Source organism: Paroedura picta, chromosome 11 (assembly GCF_049243985.1).
Source record: "Paroedura picta isolate Pp20150507F chromosome 11, Ppicta_v3.0, whole genome shotgun sequence".
In the NCBI taxonomy this organism is placed as follows: domain Eukaryota; kingdom Metazoa; phylum Chordata; class Lepidosauria; order Squamata; family Gekkonidae; genus Paroedura; species Paroedura picta.
In genome coordinates, this window is record NC_135379.1 from 35,728,031 (window position 1) to 35,742,396 (window position 14,366).

Genomic DNA, 14,366 nt, shown 5'->3' on the forward strand with positions numbered 1-14,366 from the left:
TTTTTAAGTTCTCCAGTACTCATCTTTTTGCTTTTCATCATCCAGCCTACTTAAGAGTTTTTGAAAAGTCAAATGTTTGCATATTAATTGTATTAATAGACATGATTACGTCAACTTATAATTAACATAATTTCTGACTTTTGTTGTTGGATTTTAAAATCTGTTTTCATTAGCCATGATGTCTTTCATTTTAAAATCCATAAAAAAGTTGTGATGCAATAGCAAACTGAGAGCTAAGAGTAGGCCTAATTTCTCAGATACCTTCCAGAAATCAAGGTTAAAAAAATGGTTTCTCACCTGAGCTCCTAAACCATGAAATTGGTAGCATATGTAGAAGGGCACATTCTGTCAAATCCACCTTCTGTCCCTGTCGAAAGATACCTAGAATATAAGTAAGGGCAAAGAACCAAGCAGGTGCTGTTACCTACCCAAGCAAAGGCCTTTGTTTGGAACACTCTAGATTCAACGGCTGTTGTGCCATGCCATTGATTCGGTGATATACTAAGATTTCTGTAACAGTTCTTGCTCTAAACGTTTCCTTTTCTTGGCTTTTTCAAAACTCCCAGGGGTCTTTCCAGTCTCAATTTCAGTTGTTATAGGAGCAAATTCTAAATTTTGGGTAGCAGCTGCATCAGTGAAATGTTGAGTATTCAAGAGTCCTGATTCATTAAGGCTGTTGTGAGTATGAAAGCAGACTTTTATCCACATGTTTCTGGTGGAGTCAAGGGAGGCCTAATAGCACCATCCAGTCTCTGAAACTATCCTCCCAAATTGCTCAGCCAATCAAATTACTAGTCTGTCAGTTCTAAACTCACCTAATTTGAAAGGTGAGCTTACAAAACCTAGCTTCCCCCTTAAAGCTGAAAACCTAGAGAAATATGCATCCTGTGTTCGCTTCCCATTTAGGGATCAAGTCACAGTCAATACCTAAACGTAACAACGTCTTCAGTTTTGTGATCCCCAGGCACTCAGGTATAGTGTTACGTGACTGATAAATGTTAAGAATTATTATGACCCTTGCACACACAAATATTGTCCTGATGACAAAATCCCAAGAGGTTTTTCTTCTTTTGGGGTGGCGGGTGGGGAGTTTGGAAACTGATGATTTATTGCTCAGTAACAAAAGAATCTTAAACACAGGTGATGTTGTGCTCTTAAATCAATACTGAAGCACTTTAATAACAGCCTTGTGATGTCTCTTGGAAGAAGTTCTTTTGAAATATGCTACAAGTGTGAAAATTCAGGACAAATCTACAAATTGGTGACCTTGATTTCCAGACAAGATGCTTATGAAATATTTCAGCCATGTACTACTGACACAGTTGATATTAATGCATTTCATGATCAATCGTAATATGATGACAGCCTTGGAAACACAAGATTGCTCTTCTTGAATGTAAACTAAACATTTTAAGGAACGTTAGGCTTAAAGAATGTTTCTGTTTCAGATTGAATTAGCATTCCAAGATGTGATAGACATTAAAGTGCCTTCAAATCCATACCACTTGTTGATTTATCATATGTTTATCCTGCTTTTTAGGCCAAAACTGTCTCCCAAAGTGATTCTCTGCTACATAATATTGCTGTGATGTAAGTTTTGGCTTTATTGGATAGTGGTGGCTTACTGACTGTAGGCCAAGTTTCTTTTTCCTAGGCACTAAGCAACCAGACCAAACGGTTAGTTATATGATGCATTTTATGTCTGTTGGCCTTAGATGGGATGAAAGGGCCTTGTCAATAGCAACTTTCTTCTTTTTCCTGCAACCCTTCCTGGGATGTGTTTGCAATAGCCACGTTTTAGAATGAAGAGCATTACTGAAGGGGCAGCCTGTCCTCTGTGGCATTTGGAGAAAATCTCTATGTCCTAAAAGAAGAAATATCTGCTACATTTTTGATAGTTTAAAAATAATCAACACTTTAAAAACAAAGAACTTCCCACCCTCTTTGGAAAAAAATGACTGCTAGTATAAATATCTAGGCCTGTCTCCTACCTACTGAATAACAGAAGAATCTTTTTACATGGTTGTTGCTTTTGCTGCAATATTTAATAAAGGTGTGTGTGTGAGTGTGTGTGCATGTGTGTACGCCAGCCAGCTGTAATATGGTGGGCACACTTTTTTGTGGGGGGAAGCCAGGTATAACTTCCACCTATGATGAGTAGAAATGATAAGTATTTTGCAGTTCTTTGCAGTCCTGGTTTTGCAATGTTAAAATAGGAAATATAGCAACTTGCTTCAACAGAGTAATTGCTGGAATTCATTATATTAACATTTGAAAGGGCTCTCACATCTTATGGAGGTAGCTGTGTGCATAGTACATAAGAGGATTCTGCTCATACAGGTGGGATGATGTGCTTAAAATGTGGATAATCAGAATTTTGTAGCCAATTTTGTACAGGGGATTTTAAAAGCTGAGTTCAGCTGTGATTCCAGTTACATGTCTGAAATGGAAATTTCAGTGGAAATCTCTGTGGTGAAGACTGTCATGGGAGTGCATGGATATCAGTTTGCGAGTTCCTGCACTGAATGTATCACAAAGCAGTAATTCAGAAGAACAGAGTACTCACATTTCCAAATAGCACTTTCATATATACACAATGAGCTTTTAGTTAATTGTGGCTAACGAGAGACTCTCCTGAGCATTGTATAATGGTGGGAGGGGGTATTTGTTGGAAGAAACAGTTAAAAGTCTGTGCAGCAGGACCTGAAAGCTTATTTTTACACAATATGAACAAAGCATTATTCACTTTGGTTATCAGTCAACTATTCCACAAGGATTACCATATTAAGGGGCAACTGGTCCAGCTCTTCTTGAGTACATTTTTTTCTCCATCTGTTTTTCAGTGGCTCTTCTTGCCAATGGCAGTTCAAGTTGGCGTTTTGTTCAATCAAGGTGAGCTCTTCAATCAAAAGACTTCTTCAGCCCTTCCAGTTTTAGTTGATAATATGCAAATTGTCCAAAAGGAAGTACTAAGCTGAAATAACGAGCAAACATTTTGGAATGTATTTTCGCTGTGTCTGAATATACTGTAAAAAAAAAAAGTAGTCTGTATGAAATACAAATATGTACTTGTGAATATTGGGAAATAATTTGGTTTCCTCTGATTTGCTAGTTTCTGAATTGATGGCTCAGTTTAGGATGTTATACTTTTCTCCCCTTTCTGTCCTCCTTCCTAAGGAAATCTAAATTACACAAAAATTAAGATTTGTGAGATGATGCTATGTTACCATAGCCGGTAGTGACATAACTAGGAGATCATATTAAGAATCAGAATGTGCAGATTTTAAAACAAGTAGAAATCTGATGTGAGCACAGGGTTAATTTTAGCTATATTACATTTTCTTCAAGGAGCTCAGGCAGAAACATGGTTCACTTGTTCCCATAACCTCATGGCAAGTACCCCGTGAAGTTCTTTTGGCTGGGAATGTGTGATAGTTCACGGTCACTCAGACCACTTCCACACGAGGAATTCAGCTCAGCACTTGTCTGGTCGCAGGGCTAATTCCTACTTCCTGACTATGTTGGGCCCAGTCCGAGGTGCTCTCAGGTCTACTGCGACTCAGGGCCTCAGCTGGCCCGCAACAAGGGAATGTGGATAAGTCTGTGTTCCCTTTTTTGCTCTGGGCTTCAATGGGGCATATGTCAGGCCTGGGCCATATGCCTGTGGAAAATCTGGGCTATCTACAGTCAGGGCATTGCTTCTACCATCTCCTCCAAAAGTCACTTCTATCATTTACCCTCTTTTTTTTCTTAAAAAAATGCCTGCTCGCATTATAATGCAATTCCAAAGTAATGAAATAGCAACACCCCCCCCCCCCCCAATATTTGGTTTTCTTGGTTTTAGTGAGATCTGGGACAGTCTACATGTGTGTGTATGGACGGTGTGATAAAATATCCCATTTTTAAATCCCATTGTGCATGTTGTAACAGTTTTGTGTTACAATGCAATCCTGGTAACTTTTAAAAAATTATTTCAGACTTAGAGGGGGGTATTCAAATGGTGCTGGAAGGTGATTGGGGAGTTCTCACCAGTGACTGATGACTTAAATGGTGGGAAGTTTCCACTTCCCATCCATCAGCTACCCCATATGGTAGCAAAAATCTGGGGTGGACAGGCGGAAGCGGGCCAAATGCTACCCCGTGTGGTTGTGGGAATACTTGGTTCAACCAGCCCTGGACCAAAAAACAGGCATCAGCGCAGCTTTGCTTCCTTTGTGCGATCATGGTCTTGGTTAGTTTCCATGACAGAATAAAGATTTGAACTGAAGTTTCCCAGGTCCTAGTCTAACACTAACCTCTCTCCCACAGTGTCTTACATCCATGCAGTCAATCTGCAGACCTTCTGTAGCCATTTAGTATGCGTGTCTGATGCCACAGGAATCTGGCAGAGAAGATGGGTGAAGGACAAGGCCACGAAGATAAGAAATTGGGGCAACAGAATCCTAAGGATGGTTAGGAATATAGAGCTAAAAGAACATAAGAGTAGGTAGTGGACTGCAGATGTGAGTTAAGGCACAATGGATGAAGAAGGGGAGGAAGCAGGATGTAGAGCAGGGGTAGTCAAACTGCGGCCCTCCAGATTCGCTGGCAGGGGCTCATGGGAATTGTAGTCCATGGACATCTGGAGAGCCGCAATTTGACTACCCCTGATGCAGAGGAATTGAAGTGCAAGGGTCGGGGGGGGGGCTTGTAATTGTCATGATTCAGACTGCCACTGGGGCACCATAAAATGGCCTAAATCATGGCTAATAATGGAAGGGATGCAAAGAAGTAAGAAATGCAGATTTTCACCACCTCCTCATCACTGGCATCAAACTCAGAGGAGCCTAATGGGGTATTGCCTTTGTTGTTTACTGTTGGAGAGGGATGCAAGCAAGCAAAAAAAAAAAAAGATGGATTTTGAATAAAATGATCGTTCGATTGATCTGTTCTTTGAATGTGTGACTGCTTGAGTGTACAGAGGGTTGTTTTGGAAACTGAACTCATAAAAGTATATAAAACACAGAGAATGAAATAAAATGTCAGATTAATTGATTTCAGCAAATAAAGCCACTGTGCAACAGAAGCAAGAACTTGGCATCTATCTTGAGTCTCCCATTCTCTAGATTTTCATATGATGCAATTTTATTTTAAGATCATATCAAATAAATGCTGTAGACATCGTGTCAGAAATTGAATGCTGAGGAAATCTTTAAAGGAAAGATTCTCAAATTTTGGGGGAAAGGAAGGATTTTTTTCAACTTTAGTAATATTTAAATTATGTAGAATTATTAGCAGTATTTGAACTTTGGTGATAGAAAAATAATTTATTGCATTTGGGAAAAGATCTTTAATCTTAAAAGTGAATCTTAAAAGCAACCTAACTTGAGAAGGACAGATAAGAAAAATGGCTTTACTTGATAGTAGTCCTACATAAATGAAATAGGTATAATCTGGACAAAAGAAATGCAACTCGACCTTATAAACAGCCGGAGTGCCCTTTTCTCTGAAGACAAGTATAGTTCAACTACACCCTCAAGGTGCCTTTAGAAATCCAATGGGTTCTGAGCTCAGAGACCCTGTTGGCTGAGTCATCAGAGAAACATCTGTGGCATCACAACACAGTAATAGTTTTGAGAGATGCCGAACACGTAGATTTTGGTTGCAAGTGAAGTCTTATATTACATTCAGGCTTGATGTAAATCAGGGAAAGGTGGGGAGAGACAAAAGAAACAGAATAGATTTCCTGAGGATTCCATATTACAGATGCCATGGGGGTCAAGCAGCTGTCTCTCAGCTTTAGCACCATCTTCTAGAACTAGTTCTCTAAGTAGGAACACAGCCAACCATGTGCAGGGCCTTAAAATACCCTAATCAGTTGGTTTTGCTGGTTCTTTTCCTACTTAAGGTAGTTGGTGCTGAGGAATTACTGCTTGACTTTCATGGCATCTGAATTACAAAGTCCTTGACTATCTCCTGTACTGTATTCTGTCTCCTGTACTGTTCCTAATGTTCATGAAGCTTCTGGGAGAGTTTGTTGAGAGATCTACCAATATGGTAGCTTTGTCCAGCTCTCTGCCAATATGGAGATGATACCTCACTTCTCCTTTTCAGCTGAGTCAGTAGAAATCTGGAAATGCTGTGTGAAGTTGCCAATAGGCTAGAGAGACACTAAACTGAAGTTTTATCTAGACAAGACTGAAATGTTCTTGGTCAACAAACAGGAAAGCCAGTTTGATATTGTGAAGCCCTCTTGTGCTGAATGAACTTGTACTTCCCTTGAAAGATTCTGTAGGATTGCCAGTGTATAAAAAAGGCTCATATAATTTTTTGGAAGGTTTTATATTGAAAAGTTCATTTAGGCTACTGGTATGTGTTATATTAGCAATTTGTGTTTTTATTGTATTATTTGTCATTTGATGGTTATAACTATATATTACAGTGCGTGTTGTATGATTTTTAGGGAAGGTTTTTTGGGGGAGTAAGCCATTTTGGACCTCTTGGGGGAGGGAAAAGCAGAGAACAAATATATGGATGGATGGATGGATGGATGGATGTAAAGCATGTAGTTGACAAAGTTGTGCAGCAATGTAGAGGTAATTTCAGGAATGCCCTGCACACTTGTGCAACTTGAAGATAAAAGGACAAATATGGGGATGGGTTGAAAATAATTTAAACGCATCTCATATTGCAAGTGGGGATTAGAGTAGAGACCTGTGTCTGAAAATGTTCAGGACAGTCCTAGCTTGCTTGCATATGGTGTCTTGGATTCTGAGGAACCTTAGTGGAGCACCATGGAAACTTGACTGAGCCTTTCTCGAGTTAGAAGAACACCCCCCCACACACACACACACCGCTTATCCAGATGCTGCATTAATAACCCAACATATTCCTCTGCAGCCTCCTCCCTTCAAGCCCAGGGGTAGTACAAATGCCTCAGGAGGCCCAGCTCTTCTGCCTCCAGGCAGATGAGCAAGCAGTGGTTTAGCTGAGGCCTTGAGCAAAAAGAAAAGTTACTTGAAAAACCTCCCTTGTCAGCAGCTTTGTTTTCATGCTGCCCGCGCTTCCCTCGTTAATCCTCACCAGATCCTGGGCAAAGTGTGATTTTTCTCTATTACCCTTCTCAGCTTCAGGTTGTGAAATCGTAATGTCCGTGCTCTAGTATTCCCTTCAGAGTGTTAAATTGGCACTCTTGCTTTTTCCCCCCAGGAGTTTTGAGGAAGGGAAGACTTGGGTAGTCTGCTAACAAAGATAGGTTAATTTTTCTCTTCGCCTTTCTCTTACCGGCATCTTCAAATGAGAACTGTAGTTGCCAATGCAGAAAATATTTTGCGTGAAAACCTCTTTCAAAGCAGCTGGGGAGGGGGGAGCAGCACACCACCAAATCTATGGAAAACCCATCTGGTGATAGTGAACAGCTTTGACTTTAGACCTATGGGCCTTAGCATGCCGTGAAGGGAGGCAGAGTCTGTGCCTGACATTCATCTGGAATCCAAAGAGACACTAAAGCAGGGGTGGCCAAACTGTGACTCCAGATGCCCATGGACTACAATTCCCATAAGCCCCTGCCAGCAGCAGTAGGGGCTCGTGGGAATTGCACTCCATGGACATCTGGAAAGCCACAGTTTGGCACTAAACAGGTATACACCTCAGCAGAGGAATTGATTTAAAGGGTACACATTAAAATTGTCATTGCTCAGTTAGGTGCCAGCTTGGTATAGCGGTTAAGAATAGTGGCCTCTAATTTGGAGAACCAGGTTTGATTCCTCTTTCCTCCACATACAGCCTTGGGTCAGAGAGCTCTCTCAACTTCACCTACCTCACAGGGTCTCTGTAGGGAGAGGAAAGGTAGGTGATTGTAAGTTGCTTTGAGACTCCTTCAGGTAGTGGAAAGCAGGGTACAAAAATAGCTCCCCTCTTATTTGAAAAAGATTATATTCATTTATACCCAATGGGGACTCAAAACGGCTTACATAGTTTTATCTTTACAACATCCCTGTAAAGTACGTTAGGTCGAGAGCAACCGGCCCATGGTCACCTAGCAAGCTTCCATGGTAGAGAGTGGTGATTCTAATCTGGGTCTCAGATCCCAGTCTGACACTAACCACTGCAACACTCTGGCCCTTACTGGATATGAAACGCTTGGATTTTATTAATAGTTCATTGACCCAAGAATCACCACACTCCCAGGCATTAACTGATAGAAAACCTACTTGATATTCATTTGACTTATGTTTATTGCCAGTATATCCTGACCTTTTGCCCAACCCACTTGTGGTTTTCTATTTCCGGGCTTATGTCCTGTGCTTATTCTGCCTTTATGAGTAAGGACCTTTGGAACTCAGGGGTTAGACTTCTGGCCAAAACCCCACCTATTCCATACTTTGTTAGGTGTGTCAGAATGTGTTTAGCTCTGTTATGTGCTGTGATTGCCTTTTGTCCTGGCTCGATCTCCTTCAAGGGGCTTTTGCTATTGCTTGGCTTGATGTAGTCAGTATTCGTGTTAGGAACATTAAAGTGACCTATTGGTTCAAGCCAGTGGCTTATGTGGTCCAGCATCCTGTTTCACACAGGGTCCAACTCATTACCCAGTAGATCCAAAAACATAGGATATAGAAGCCCAGCCTGTCCCCCAATGTTGCTTATTAGCACTGGTAAGGAGAGGTGCAATGCCTCTGCACATGGAGATTCCCTGGGTTTGTAGTCATCACAGATAGTATCCTCCATGGCTCTGTCTTTTCAAGCTATCTATGATCATCACCACATCCACTGGCCATGAATTCTGCCTACAGCGCAGTCCTCTAGAGCAGCTGTCCCCAACCCCTGGTCCCCAGACTGGGACCAGTCCGTGGAACAGTTGGTACCGAGTCATGGCTCCTCCTCATCCTCCTCCCTGGCTGCTGCCTCGGGGGCTGCCCTGCCACTCTGCTGCTGGCTCACTTTTGGTGCTTTCCAGCGGCCGCCATGGCTGGGGCTTCCCCTTGGCGTGGCACTGCGCAGCTGCTGCTGGCAGCGCTCCCAGTGGGCGGTCGGAAGTCAGAGGCGCCAGCGGGAATGCAAGCAGAGCAAGGGCTCAGATGGCAGCAGCGATGTCCCTCAGCAAAAGACTACCACCACCACCACCACCCCCCCAGCCTCAGTAAAATTGTCAAGTGTTGACTGGTCCCCGGTGATAAAAATGTTGGGGACTACTGCTATAGAGAAACACTCCATTGATTTGAATGAGTTTGAATAACAAGTGCAATCAGGCTGCAGCAATGGGTGGGCTGAGAATGGAATAACCCCATTTAGGATTGCACTTAACAGAGTGTATTGCATGAAGAAGTACTTTCCTCGGCCTCTCCTGAGTCTGTTACCCATCAATTTAGCTGCTTGTTTGCTTGTTAGCTCCTCAAAGCAAATATTTTGGTTTGAAAAAAGCAAGGTAAAAGTATTTCAGCACATAAAGGAAGGCTCCATTTGCTGGTGGATCATGCACCACTGAGCCATGGGGTGCACCCCATTGTACGGCTCAATTGACCAAGCCAGGTAGGTTCCTAGGGATGTGCTGAAGGTCAATGAATCACTCGGATATCACTCTCGTACTCATCATGACAGCCATCACAACGCTAGGAATGCAAACGGAGGGAGGAGGCCAGTCTACTCTTCCTGCTGTGCTGACAGAAATGACAGATGCATTGATCCGGTCCCTTTCTCATGCTCCGCTGCTGCCTGCCACTTCCCAGACTCCACAGGGTCACCAGCTTCTGCCCTGAAGGGTGTTCTTGTGGGCAACTTCTATTTCTTCTGTCATTAAGGTACAGGCTCTGGTGATATTAAACAATCCGAATGTCTTGCTGATCCCGTCACCTAGTTAATAAAAGCAGCACCTTTCAAAAGAGAGCTTGGCTATGCAAGCATCAGACTGCGGTGATTCCCAAGGCTACCTAGGAAAGTGCTAGCAATTGCTCTTCCTGTATGCAGTTATTTTTAAGTTTGTTCCAGAATTTGGATCCGTTCCAGATTAAGGTTAGCCATTGCTCTCTTGCTTGCTATCAGATGGACCTCTCTTGGCAACAATGGAGATTGTTAATGGGGCTCACTCTTATCTTTTCAGTTTATATTGGACCTATGTCAACTCAACCTCTCTTTACAGTGACAAGTGTTTTGGATCATTGTGGGTCTGTGAATTATACTCTACCTAGGGTAGGATCGCTGACTGATTAAGCAACAAAGAACACTGGACCTTGGTCTCATCCAGGGTAGTCAACCTGTGGTCCTCCAGATGCCCATGGACTACAATTCCCATGGGTCCCTGCCAGCAAACACTGGTGGGGGCTCATGGGAATTGTAGTCCATGGACATCTGGAGGACCACAGGTTGACTACCCCTGCTTTATGGCATTTCTTATGTTCTTATCCAAGGGTAGGGCAAAGACAAATCATGATAGCAGGGTGCCTGTGGGGGGAAATGGTTGAGGCAAGTGCTGAAGGTACTTCAGGGCGGACAAGTTCTGTATTAACCCTGGTGCATTCCAGCAACCACACTGACCAACTTACCATTAAGAGCAACAGGCACTTCAACAGGATAGGCAAACAGGGGAGCTTTATCTAAGAAGGGTTGAATCTTTAATTAGGCTTTCTCTGTATGCTTGCCAATGAAGAACTGCAGATGTCCCTTCCAGACCAATCTCTTCAGGGATTTCCTACCCCAGTCAATCGAAGACTTCATTTCACTTTAGTCTGATAGGAGTCCTTTGTTCCAACTTCTGTGGTTCCATAGATGAAGGGAAAGGAGTGCTGTTTTTTTGTACCCCACTTTTCACTACCCAAAGTAGTCTCGAAGTAGCTTACAATCGCCTACCCTTCCTCTTCCCACAACAGACATCCTGTGAGGTAGGTGGGGCTGAGAGAGCTCTGAGAGGAACTGTGACTGGTCCAAGGTCACACAGATGGCTGCATGTAGAAGAGTGGGGAATCAAACCTGGTTCCCCAGATTAGAGGCCACTGCTCTTAACTTCTATACCACGCTGCCTTTCCAGCACTAGCAGGCTGGATCCTGGCTGTTTTCCCTTTGACCTCTTCCCCACACACAGACATTTCTCCATCACACCTTCAGGAAAAAGGCCATGAGTCCTAAAATCAGAGTTGGGTCTGATATTTCAGAGATGTAGCCCTTAATTTCAGAATTACCTTTACCCGAGCATTCATTGCAGACTCCCTCTCAAGAGTTCCAGAAAACGTAATCTTGTTTTATATACATTCAAAACACACCAGCAGGGAAGGGGCATTCAGGGGCATTATGAAAGTGGTAACCTGTGTTCCACAGTGCATCTCTGAGTTTGGTTCAGATGGGCTAGCCCTTCATCTCTACATCTTGAGCTGCTGATGCTCAGAAACATGGAGCGAGTCATTAGCCTAACTTTTTTTTGTACCATCTATGAGAACTGCAAAGCACTTGCTGTTCAGTTTTGAAGCCTTCTAAATGGAAAACGCTGTTTCTGTTGTAATACTTGCTGCAGGGAGAACTTTTGTCTCTCTCGCACACACGCACGCACACATAATTCTGTTTCTTATTTCCTCTGTCCCTGGTGTGCACTTGGTGACCTCCTGTCCAGCCTATTCAAGTCCACAAGATGACATCAGGGCTGCCATCCCAGATTGAAATCTGAGAATCCAGCAGCCTGTTTCAGTAAAAAGCCAGAAGGGTATATTTGCAGAATTGGGTTTCTAGGGACTATGGCTGAGCAGCAAAAATGAGCAGTGTCCAAATCGGAGCAGAATCCCAGCCTTCCACAGCTCGCTCTGATCAGTCACTTAGCAAATCGGAACACAATTTGACCTTAGACCGAGCCCTGGGCTGATTCTGCACTTACTTTGTTTCTTTCTTTTCTTGAAGCAGGGGGGGGGAGGGCAGAGAAGGGAGAGAGAAAAACACGAGGCAGATCTCTATCACAGAAGTTAGGGCTTCTAGAGCTTAAGTTGAGATAAAATTAGGGCTTCCCCTTAAAAAAAACCTTACAGCCCTGGCCAATCAGGGCTTCTCTATCACGGAGCTTCTTCAACAAATGCGAAGCAGCTGGAGATCCACATAGTTTCTCATGCTTTCTCAATTCGATTCTGAAAATATTGAGGGTTATTTCCACTCCTAAATATTGCAGGGTAAAGGTAGGGTCACTCCGGATCAATCATGTTTGTTGCAGAGGGAAAATTTAAATCGGACAAAATCAAAATGGAAATCGCATTCAGTGGAGATGGCAGGGACTGAATTGACCTGGGAATGGAATAAAATCTCCGTGCATACTACACCCTGGACTGAGTTTTAGCCAGAGGAAATGCAGTCGCAGCCCTACCATTGACAATGGGTTTCTATCCGTAGGATCGGATTTAAATGAAGGAAACCTGGTTTGCCATTTAAAAGTGAAAGTGGGGAATAGATCAAGGAGAAAAACCAGCATTTTTGTACAAACATAATGTTCATTATTTGTTTTACAGAATCTCCTTTCCCTCCTTTCTCTGAGTTACAAACTAAATACCAAAAATCTTTTCCCTTAAGTGTTGTCTGATCAAGTCAGTGCACCGGACTTTTTACTTGAGCGAGTTCAGCAAAACAATGTCAATAAAGTACCACCAATTGCAAACAGAAAGTCTGCCACAATCGTGCTTTAAAAAAAACAAACCAAAAAATAATGAATTCCAGTTCTATAGTGCCCAATTTACATTTGCACATGCGTGCATACATATTCTGTGGCCAAACCCCAATACAACCTGAAGCATATAGCATAATGACAAATGTCAGCATTAAATACTAAGCAAATAAAGGATTGCCTTCTTTAGGTCTTTAGGTCTAGCCTGTGTTTTCTTGGCTGCCATAGCAAAGAGTGATGCTCTACAAGAGACAAATGGATCAGCATCTGAGAAGAAAAAGCAGCTTCTCTGAGCCTGAAGAAAATTTTAATCCCATTAAAAGTGCTGTGAGAGATTTGGTTCTGGGCTCTACATAGAGAGGACAGAAAAATGTAGTCTGATAGGCCCTCTGGAACTCAAACTCCGCAAATTTGGGGGTAGCATCCAGATAGCAAAGCTGTTGGCATGGTTTGAAACTGAATTCAAGTCAAAGTGGTTTTGAGGTTATGGAGGGAGACAGTAACCAGGTAGGAGGTTCCTGCATGGTCCCTTATAGACAGTTTGAACCGTGAGAGATTGATTGCTTGTCATTAAAGCATCACATTTAAATGCCCAGTCACAAATATTGGAACCAGCCATGGGGACACCCAGGGTGTCATCCGATATGGAGTGGAAAACGAGGACATTCTTATAGCAGGCTACCTGGGCAACATCATTTGGCAACATCATCTCATAATATTGTAAAGCAAATGGGTGGTGTCATTGCTTTGCTTTCTCTGCAAACTTGTCAAGGCTATGTCTACGTGGACCCTAACTGAGGGCAAACTGAGTTCTGCCTTTAAAAAAAAAGAAGAGTTTGGATAAATTACCATACTGTGGTTAGGCAAGCTTTCCAAACCCAAACCTCTACTCCATACAGGAGTTGAGATACACCCTTGATTTGATATAGTTTCAAAGCTGGATCAGTTAGAAAACCTTATGTGTTATTAAATTTCAGGATAGCACCTATTGAACTTAAAACTGTAGATCTGGTCATTGCCAAGTGAGCTCTTCAGAATAAAGTTTTGTTGAAGGTTACCCCTAGATATTTGAAAGTGCTTCATTGATCTACAGGGATTCCATCTGTGGTCCACTTAAAACTTACAAGGCCATTTACACTTGTACACTGCATGTGCAAAATGCCTGCAGTTAAAAGCACTCTCTTCTGGTGAAATGTTTTGTGAGCAGCTTTTAAAAAGGGCATGTGAGGGCTTTGCATGGGACATTTGTTTTCCTCAGGTCCCCCAAGATTCATGCTGCTGTTGATCTGAGATGCAGCTCCGTCTATATTTTAAAACATGCTATCAGCTACCATGGAGCTTTAAATGGTAGTGTATGTTGTAGAGATTTTTATCTGGATTATTGCTTAAATGTCTGGAGATTTTAAAAAGACGGCCAGAGAACACCAGATTTCAGGTAAGTTCCTAAAGTAATTAGAAACACATAAAGCAAAAGGCTGAGGTGCAGAAAGGGAAGAATGTTTTGTTGAAATCAGAATGAAAACAGCTTCAGACTCCCTTAAATCAATATCCCTTAATTCAGTTACCAAGTAATGTGCAAAATCCGTCTTGTGGTCAGAGGCCATAAAATGCGCCAGCCATGTGTTTGATGTGTTTTAAATTAAATGTGTTTGATGGTGTGCATCCAGCGTGTTTGATGGAGTCCATCGATGTCATTGTGTGGGCACAGCAGCATTATAATTAGAATTGCTCTATTTGCAATCCACGCCATTGCCAGGTATGA

The 14,366-nt window shown here is 42.4% G+C and overlaps 1 long non-coding RNA gene across 1 annotated transcript in view; it reads right to left on the reverse strand.

Moving 5' to 3' along the window:
• Nucleotides 1-860: 860 nt before the first annotated feature.
• Nucleotides 861-14,366, reverse strand: part of LOC143820138 (uncharacterized) — a 66,415-nt gene continuing 52,909 nt past the window's right edge. Inside the window, exon 3 of the long non-coding RNA XR_013225253.1 lies at nt 861-3,026. This is a non-coding gene — a long non-coding RNA (uncharacterized LOC143820138). The remainder of the gene's footprint in view (nt 3,027-14,366) is intronic.